Source organism: Schistocerca cancellata, chromosome 1 (assembly GCF_023864275.1).
Source record: "Schistocerca cancellata isolate TAMUIC-IGC-003103 chromosome 1, iqSchCanc2.1, whole genome shotgun sequence".
In the NCBI taxonomy this organism is placed as follows: domain Eukaryota; kingdom Metazoa; phylum Arthropoda; class Insecta; order Orthoptera; family Acrididae; genus Schistocerca; species Schistocerca cancellata.
In genome coordinates, this window is record NC_064626.1 from 1,135,353,917 (window position 1) to 1,135,364,144 (window position 10,228).

Here is a 10,228-nt window from a genome sequence, read left to right on the forward strand (position 1 = left end):
GTAAACAGGTTTTACCTTTATCAAAAATAACACGAAACCCTTGCCTTTGATCATGATGAAGAACTTTGTGCTGATTACAAAATAAGAACAGTAATTGTAGAGAATTTATATGTTTGTGCCTGTAAACTGTACCTGCATCAAAAGTAATTCCTTTGGTTATATAAAAGCGCTGAATTTACCTGATTAACTAGGTTTTCTTGGTTATAAAAGGCAATTTACCTCGAGTAAGGTTACAAAATACACTATGATCCAACTTTAAATTATGTGTGGTTCTAATTATGCGCAAAACAAACAAAGAATAGGACGCAGAGAAGTCGACTGCTCCCATTTACTCTCGTATGTATTATTTACGTTTCCTTCCCTACCAATGCTACCAATACTACCGGTAGTCTTGGTAGAATGCAACTCAAGAAATACCTCACGCAGTGGCGGGGCGGCCACGCGTCTCCTGGCGCACAACTCCGCAAAGGTTTTGCTGTTAGTGCCTATGAAGATGCCTAACACGTTCGTGGCCTCCAGAATAGTCTGTATACTTTTGGGAGCAAATGATGTAAAAAATCCAGTTTTTTCATCGGTCTCGGCCAGAACCTCCCCTTAATCGGACAGAAAATGTCTGAGACCATTTGCTTAGGGTGAAACGTAAACTCACAATTCAGTAGGCCTTCGTGGCCTGATCACCTAATGAATGGCTTCAGCTGTATGTGGGATATCTGAAGGGGTATAGAGCCACTTACTCACCGAACTGAGGCCATTATCAGAGTTATAGGCGCTGTCACACAGTGCTAACGTGAATAATTTTTGTTTGGCGCGCTTATTAGTTAAGACCAACTGGCAGTTCTACATGAATGATGTGCAGAGTGTGTAGCTGCCGTACCGGGCCTTAATCTGCTGTGAAAAGGCCCTGCGTAGTGTACTATTGCTGTACTGAAGTAGCCCAGCAAGAATCTGGCGAAGTCGCTCATTCGAACTTCCCCTTTGAGCTGCTAGATCGGCGCGTCGAAACATTCGATGCAATCTAAGTTCCGCTAAAGTTTAAACGATTAACGGGTAATGACATATACGTTAAAGGAAGGGATCTCACGTAATCGCTCCATTATTCAACTTGTTCGATAATGTTATCCAATTTTCTTTTTTTTTTTTTTTTGCATGTAGACTATCAGTCGTCAGGATTTAAAAAAATTAGCTATCTGCAATTTAAATATCGTTATATATGACGGTAGTATCTGTTCCCGAAAGAACAGTTACCGTAAATGACCATGCAGCTTTGCTAGAAATGAAATGATAATTAAATGGACACCCTAGCTGCAAACAGGCGTTCATGTACTTCATTGGGGACGTGTTGAAAATGTGTGCCCCCACCGGGACTCGAACCCGGGATCTCCTGCTTACATGGCAGACGCTCTATCCATCTGAGCCACCGCGGGCACAGAGGATAGTGCGTCTGCAGGGACTTGTCCCTGGCACGCTCCCGTGAGATCCACATTCCCAACATGTCCACACCCTACATTCGTAGTGCGCCTAATAGATGTTTGCCCATCATACTCATTACTCGTGGCAGATTAATCTACCAAGTCCCGTATGAGTTCGGGCATAGCGTGTGCGTTCGCACAAGAAAGTCAATGGCCGGGAAGCCATACTTTAACTATATATGACGGTAGTATCTGTTCCCGAAAGAACACTTACCGTGGATGACCATGCGCACTATCCTTTGTGCCCGCGGTGGCTCAGATGGATAGAGCGTCTGCCATGTAAGCAGGAGATCCCGGGTTCGAGTCCCGGTCGGGGCACACATTTTCAACACGTCCCCAATGAAGTACAAGAACGCCTGTTTGCAGCTAGGGTGTCCATTTAATTATCATTTATTAAATATCGTTGTCCCTCACGCCGCGTGTTTGACTGAAGAACGTTTTCGAGGGAATGTAAGAAGAAAAACAAACAGTTCCACAATTTCTTTTTCTCTTTCTTCTTTTTCTTTTCCCGTTAGGTGTTTGCATGTTGCATCCTCTTGTTACAACCGTATGTCACATGGTTAGTTTCTTTCCTGATGTCATCACCCCTATTGGTCTTTCGTTTACTGTTACTTGTGAGATTCGATTTGCTCTCCTCCTTTGTTTCATTCAATCTCAACATTTATACCTTTGACCCTTAGTCGACATTTTAGAACCCCTATTCTTGTCTGGGTTTTGCCGGCCGGAGTGGCCGAGCGGTTCTGGGCGCTACAGTCTGGAACCGAGCGACCGCTACGGTCGCAGGTTCGAATCCTGCCTCGGGCATGGATGTGTGTGATGTCCTTAGGTTAGTTAGGTTTAAGCAGTTCTAAGTTCTAGGGGACTGATGACCTCAGAAGTTAAGTCCCATAGTGCTCAGAGCCATTTGAACCATTTTTTTGTTTGGGTTTTTCGGTGCTTTATTCTGCATGATAGCATGTGGCTAGGTAGCGAGTTTTCTTAAAGATTTTAGAGCTGAAGTTGATGAAAAAGAGAAGGAAATTATCGTATGGTATTGCTGGTCGGGAGGCCCCATCCGGGGAAGCTCGGCCGCCGAGTGCAAGTCTTATTTCAGTCGACGCCAAATAGAGCGAGTCGCGTGCCGGTGATGAGGATGAAGTGATGATGAGGACAACACAACACTCAGTCCACGAGCGGACAAAATCTCCAACCCGGCCAGGAATCGAACCCGGGCCTGCTGCATCAAAGTCAAAAACGTAACCACTCGGTTTATTTTATTTTATTTATTCATTTATTTATTTTTATTTTTTAAAATTTTTTTTTAACAGTAAGGAACTGAAAAGTAGTACGTGCACTCGTTGCGTCGAGTTGGGGACGCACATAACTAAAAACATGTTAATAGTTGTAGAAAAAGGCATAAAGAAAGAGATCATGTTTCTCTCTTAAACAAAAGTCAGTTTTTATGAGACTGATGTCTGTACGCACAGCTGGTTTGAATCATACTTAACAAAAAGAGTGGGAAACGTTGTACTGAATAATTCAGACCATGTCGGAAAAGTAAAATATGTTAGTAACTGGTGGAAAAAAGAAGTCAGAAAGGGAGTCCCACAGGGTTCAGTTTAGAGTCCACTCCCATTCCTTGTATTTGTGAATGATCTTCCACTCAACATTCAACAAGCAAATTTGCTACTTTTTGCAAACGATACTAGTGTTATACCAAATGTCATTAGAGAGAAAGCGCCAGACAAGTTGGGAAGTGATACATTCCAAAGAAACATTAAGTGATTCCCTGAAATGGGACTCTCCCTAAATTTTGAAAACAGCACACTGTATTCAGTTGTACACGACAAAGCCAGACTAACAATTAAAGCAACGCGTGAACGGGAGTCAGTAAATAGGGTACAATGCTCCAAATTTTTGGGTGTAAATATTGATGAAAACTCGATCTGAAAAAGGCATATTACTGAGCTTCTCAAATAATTAAGTTCAGCTGCTTTTGCTCTTAGTATAATTGCTTATCTAGCAAACAGACGTATCAATTTCCTGACATATTTTGCATATTTCCACTCAATAATGTCTTATGGAATAATTTTCTGTGGTAACTCATCACTGAAAGTATTGATTGCAGGAAAGCGAGCAGTAAGAATAATATGTGATGTTCACCGACATTGTCGTCATGAAAGTAGCTCTTCAAAGAGCTAAGCATTTTAACTGAGTCATCACTGTAGATACATTCAATAGTGAAATTCGTCATGAATAATTCATAGCAGTTTGATAAGAAAAGTGATGTCCAGACCTACAACACTAGAGAAAAGAATGAACTTTACTACCCATTTTTAAATCTGTCAATGGCTCAGCAAGGAGTTCAGTATGCAGCAACAAAAGTTTTTGATCATTTGCCCAATAACACTAGATGTCTGCCACATAGAAAATCAAGTTCTAAATCTGACTTAAAATCGCTTTTACTGAACAATCCCTCCTAATGCATTGACAGATTTCTAAACCGGACGGCAGCAAATAAGTTTCTTTTTGCATGTGTAGGACTAAAATTAATGTGTTCATTAATTTTAACTCTAATTATGTATACATATCGTGTAACCTGACTCGTTCCACCTCATTTCGATAAAAGAATGGTTCAAATGATATGTGTAACATGTAGCTAACTATCTAACTAGTAGCTATACACTGAGTATATTATTTTCTCGATAGGCCTTGACGCTCGGAATACATTTTTACAGGATGTACCAGGAGAAATTGTCAATATTCAGTGAATGACAGTAACGATCATTCGAAGCAAAAAACATTATATGGGCATATGGCCTAATCCGAATGTTTTCCGAGGAAGAACACATTTCATGTACATTATTATTTATTTTCTTTATTATTCAGCACATTGTCGTTATTAACAGTACCACAGTAGTGTGGAGAAAGTCACGGCGAACAATTTGATATGGGACGCTTGTGGTCTATTAAATCAGGAAACCACCTCAAATTTGGCTACAAAAACAACCTAAGCTACAGCGCATGCGCGTAGCTCGAGATTTTTCAGTATTCTCTCGCTCTCTTCGCTCAAACTATTAGTCCTAGAGAAAAAATGAATAAGATCTTTTCTGTAGTAATATAGTAATGCAGTTTAATTTTGTACTGCGCCACGTTTTCGATAGAGGCAGCGGTTTCTGAATTATTCAAGAGAAACGTACAAAATCGGCATTTAAAGTGACCTATTTTGGAAACGATTCGGAATAGGGCATATGTCCATATAACGTTTCTTGCTTCGAATAACCGTTACCGTCATATCCCTGAATACTGACCATTCCTCCTGGTGCACCCTGTAAAAATGTATTCCATGCGTGAAGGCCTATCGAGAAGATGATATACTCAGTGTATAGCTACTAGTTAGATAGTTATATGTTCCATAGGTCATTTCAACGATTTTTTAATCGAAATGGCGTTGAAAGTCAGTTCACAGGATATGTATAAATAATTGATGTTATCATTAATGAACATATTACTTTTACTTTTCCACAGCTTAAGTTTATTTTGTTTTGAAAGCAACCAGTTTCAGCAATTCATTTTGCTATCTTCAGGCCCCATAAGTTTTTTTTTTCAAATCAACAAAGTTATCGTAAAGCGCCGTTCTGTTTCACTCTGATGTTGGGCAGGAATTCTTCGTTCGGTCTGCCGCCAGTTGTGTTAGTTCATTTAGCGTTACCCAGGGTGCACGTGGGAGAGCAGAACGGCAGTAAACTTCCACAGTATGCCATGCATCTTTAGTAAACCAAAGGATTTGATTGCCCTCGCAAAGTTTGGTCAACTCTTAATCGCATCAGAACCAACTGTAGGAGATGCGCCGACTCCTTACACAGATGGGGTAAACTTCCTTCGGCCGCTTGCGACTGTGGCGCTGAGAAACAGACGGTCAAACACATCGTGCAGGAATGCCCACTGAGGGCATATGAGGGTGACCCACAGGACTTCCTAACGTCGACCCAAGAGGCAGTCGACTATATATTATCTAAGCTGGACGTCTGCTTGTGATTGCTCTTCTGTGAGTGTAAATTTACAATTGGTGGTGTCCTTATATACAAACTGTTATTTATTGTTCTGTTTATACATATGTGATTTTTTTAAAAATCGTGTTGTTTCTGTAATTTTTACTGTGATGTTATGAGCCATACGCTAAATAAAAAAAATAAATAAATAATCGTAAAGCACCATAAAACTGGGTATCGTGAATTCCAATCGTTGTGCAGCTGATTCATATGAAAGCGTGACAGCTGTCACTGGCTGCTTTCTAAATAAAATAAAATATCTTAAAGTGTACGGCTGTTGGTAAAGTTTATTGAATTGAAAAGTACGTACCAACCGATGTCTTCTGGCCGTAATGCACCAACAGACATTGTTGTTAGTCTGACATCACAGTTGCGAATATCTGTGCTTTCTTTTCAGTGTTATGATTCGTTGACGACAAGTTTTAGAGAAGTAACTTACGAGTAGAACAAACAATGCGAAGAATTTTTCGTACAGGTACAACAACAAAAAATAAAACTATGGGTTTTGTAGGAGAAACCATGTAAGAACAAAACCTTTTATTGACAATAAAATATTACAAGTTCAATATTTTAATTAAGATAGTTGGGAAAAATGAGACGAATATCATTCGGATATAGATAATAATGTAGCAGAATTAACTAATTCTATTTCTATACTAGTGTGTGGAAACGGTATTGGGAATGAGCTGAACATCGAATAGTAGGAAGTAAAATCCACAACTACAGAATCGAATGGATTTATGACATTAAAAAAATTTTTAATCAGAGGTTCACCTCTCAAAATGTTAAGGATTGAACCTGAAGGTTGAAGAGATAAAAGGTTATTTTTGTATACCACCAGGAACCGCTATTAAATAAACCTTTATTGGCTATCGGTTTCGACGGAAACGATCGCTATCACCAACGTAAAATTACACACTCCAGTCACATTAGTGTGACCACCCGTCAAAAGCCTGATTGTTGTTCCCAAGTGTAGATGCATATTTGCGTTGATCTGTTGTGCCTTCCAGAGTGACGAGGTCACACAGAGACTGCCATGAAAACATTTCCAGGCCATAAACCTTGAAAAGTCTCTGTGAAGTCGTTTCATAAGACCTTGTCGAATTCGGTGCAACCTATTCATTTTACTACCTGATTTTAGCTCCATTCATGAACTCTTCCAGAAAGACTGAGCACTCAAATAAGGACTATTGATTATTATATGTGTGTTTTAATGTGGGTTTCGGTTTTGTTTTGTGGGAATCGCTGAATTGATCATCGTCTGCTGGGAGCAGACGATGTTGCTTCTCGTTCAAAGGAGAGCTCAGGATGACCAACTTAGGTTTCCAATACCTGAACAGAGAGGTTTACCCATCTTAGTCGAAGGCTGTTTTTGTGTGTGAGGTTGGTGATGGAGGGCTACCCCTCTGGTAGCTTCCGCTGCACGGGTACCTGGGTAATCTCAAAAGATACAGGGGCGCTCTTCGATGAACGCTTGGTGAGTACGGATCATAGCTCTTAAGGGGGTTTCAGGTGATAGGAATCAGGTTGAGTTAGGACTTCGTTATGTTTAACTGGTGAAATACTTAAAAACTTTAGCTTATCTGAAGCGTGTGAAGCGAGTTATTTTTTTAATGATTTTTAATCTTATATTTTGTGGAAATTGCTTTTGTCTTTGTGCGTCGATTTTGTGCCACGTGTTTGGTAATCAGTGACCCTTCTGGTTCACCACGGCACCGTAATAGGCTTTATTTTAACAGTTTGCTTGTTTAATGAGCTACAATTTCTGCAAGAATATCTGTTCTTTCGTGCGCTTTCTACAAAGCAGCACAACAGTTTGAGTCAGAATGCACCACGTGCTGTAGTTCGGCCGTTTGCAAGCACCAGACGCAGTTAGTATGTTAAATAATTATCGCACAGCCTCGTCTATTGGTTAAACCTCTGTCCAGAATAGAGCATGCGTAGAATCGTAATGCAAATCTCACTTAGATATTTTTATGGTATGAATGCAAAGGAGATGATAGTATGATTGTCTCCCACCCCCGTCTTCTGTGTTTCTTCTTGCTGTAGTTAAATTGTGCTCTGTTTCATTCTCACGTAATTCTTACTTAAATATTTCGAGTCAGGCACCAGTTATGTGTAGTTAGGATGTGCAACCAAATATTTAGTTACATTAAGTAATTAACGTGAAAGGTAGATTCTTTGGTGTCGATCTTACCCCCTTACTCTGATTTCCATTCCTGAATTAATCGAAATGCTTCATGCACGACATGGAGTGCTATTTATCTGGCTGCTCAAAGAAATTTGCGTACTTGTAATTAAATTATTAAAGTAATTAAACTAATTATTTTCCAGCTACGTTTTTTCTAAATGGTTAGGAAGGGCTTGGGCTTGTGGCGACCCTGAATTTCTGAATTTTTATCATTATTTGTGTGAGAGAAGCAGCTAGAAATGCGAGATAACGTATATGGCTCGATGAGCAACGTCGAAAACACAGTAACACGTGACAACCTCCCTCCTCCGGCCGGGACACTTCCGACGATTGTTGGAGGGTGTTTGCGTTCAGACGTTATACGCCGTACGGGCCAACGGCCATCTGTCCGATGGAGCTTATCTGAAAGGGCCACCTGTCGGCACTCAATGGACGTCTAGTTGCGTTACTGGCGTGTGAATTCCAGCATTCATCGCCGTTAAAAGGAGGTCACCAATGGGACGTGGTCCGGGCGCCTGCTGCGGAGGTCTGTGCGGAGCAACGTTCGCTAAACGCTCGTTGAGGAGACACTGTTTGTAGCCGTTTGGTTCATCTGGGTGGTCATTGGTTCAACCGTTGCACGTTTATTTGCCCGTACACAACTACGCAGCCGTGGTTCATCCCTGTCATACAAGGACCGCCGTGCAACACAGTTGCCTGGGCTCTGGTTTTGGATACTGCCGTTTTGCTATGCCCGGCATACTCCGACCACGACGCCATGCGAACTGTTTTCGAACTTAGCTGTTTTGGAAATGCTTCCAAACGCGGCTAGAAAGCCAAGTATCATGTTGAAATTTACGTCAATACTAAGGTCTACGGTCCCTTCCTGTTGTAAAAACATCTAGCTTCGAAGTCAATGTAGTCAAAAGATTCCGCCATTTATGACACATCTACGCCTACATCTACATCTACGTGATTACTCTGTTATTCACAATAAAGCGCCTGCCTCTCTACCGTCCCACTCTCGAACGGCACGCGGGAAAAACAAGCACTCAAATTTTTCCATGCGAGCCCTGATTTCTCTTATTTTATCGCGATGATCGCTTCCCCCTATGTAGGTGGGTGCCAACAGAATGTTTTCGCAATCGAAGGAGAAAACTGGTGATTGAAATTTCATGAGAAGATCCCGTCGCAACGAAAAACGCCTTTGTTTTAACGATTGCCACTCCAATTCACGTATCATGTCTGTGACACTATCTTCCGTATTTCGCGATAATATAAAACGAGCTCACCTTCTCTGTACTTTTTCGATGTTATCCGTTAGTCCCACCTGATGCGAATCCCACACCGCACAGCAATACTCCAGAATAGGGCGGACAAGCGTAGTGTAAGCAGTCTCTTTGGTAGACCTGTTGCACCTTCTAAGTGTTCTGCCAATGAATCGCAGTCTTTGGTTTGCTCCACCCACAACATTGTCTATGTCATTGTTCCAGTTTAGGTTACTTGTAATTGTAATCCCTAAGCATTTAGTTGAATTTACAGCCTTCAGATTTGTGTGACTTATCGCGTAATCAAAATTTAGCTGATTTCTTTTAGCACTCATGTGAATAACTTCGCACTTTTCTTGATTCAGGGTCAATTGACACTTTTCGCACCATACAGATATCTTATCCAAATTATTTTGCAAGTCGTTTTGATCATCTGATGACTTTACAAGACGGTAAATTACAGCATCATCTGAAAACAATCTAAGACGGCTACTCAGATTGTCTCCTATGTCGTTAATATAGATCATGAAAATAGAGGTCCTATAACACTTCCTTTAGGAACGCCGGATATTACTTCTGTTTTACTCGATGACTTTCCGTCTATTACTACGAACTGTGACCTTTCTGACAGGAAATCCAGTCGCTCAACTGAGGCGATACTCCGTAAACACGCAGTTTGATTAGAAGACGCTAGTGAGGAACGGTGTCGAAAGCCTTCTGGAAATCTAAAAATATGGAATCAATTTGACATCCCCTGTCGATAGCACTTATTACTTCATGAGTATAAAGAGCTAGTTGTGTTTCACAAGAACGATATTTTCTGAATCCGTGCTGACTATATGTCAATAAATCGTTTTCTTCGAGGTACTTCTCAATGTTCGAATACAGTATATCTTCTAAAACCCTACTGCAAATCGAAGTTAGTGATATAGGCCTGTAATTCAGCGGATTACTCCTACTTCCCTTTTTGGGTATTGGTGTGACTTGAGTAATTTTCCAGTCTTTAGGTACATATCTTTCTGTGAGCGAGTGGTTGTATATAATTGTCAAATATGTAGCTATTTTATCAGCATATTCTGAGAGGAACCTGACTGGTATACTATCTGGACCGGAGGCCTTGCCTTTATTAAGTGATTTAAGCTGCTTTGTTACACCGAGGATATCTACTTGTATGTTTCTTATCTTGGCAGTTGTTCTTTATTGGAATTCAGGAATATTTACTTCGTTTTCCTTGGTGAAGGAATTTCGGAAAACCGTGTTTAATAACTCTCCTTGAGTGGCACTGTCATC

The 10,228-nt window shown here is 40.7% G+C and overlaps 2 non-coding genes across 2 annotated transcripts; one reads left to right on the top strand and one right to left on the bottom strand.

Annotated features, from left to right (window-relative positions):
- Positions 1-1,350: 1,350 nt before the first annotated feature.
- On the bottom strand, positions 1,351-1,425 carry Trnat-ugu (transfer RNA threonine (anticodon UGU)). The gene has a single exon. It is a non-coding gene; the product is annotated as a tRNA-Thr (tRNA).
- Positions 1,426-1,712: 287 nt separating this feature from the next.
- Positions 1,713-1,787, top strand: Trnat-ugu (transfer RNA threonine (anticodon UGU)). Its single transcript has one exon. It is a non-coding gene; the product is annotated as a tRNA-Thr (tRNA).
- Positions 1,788-10,228: the final 8,441 nt, after the last annotated feature.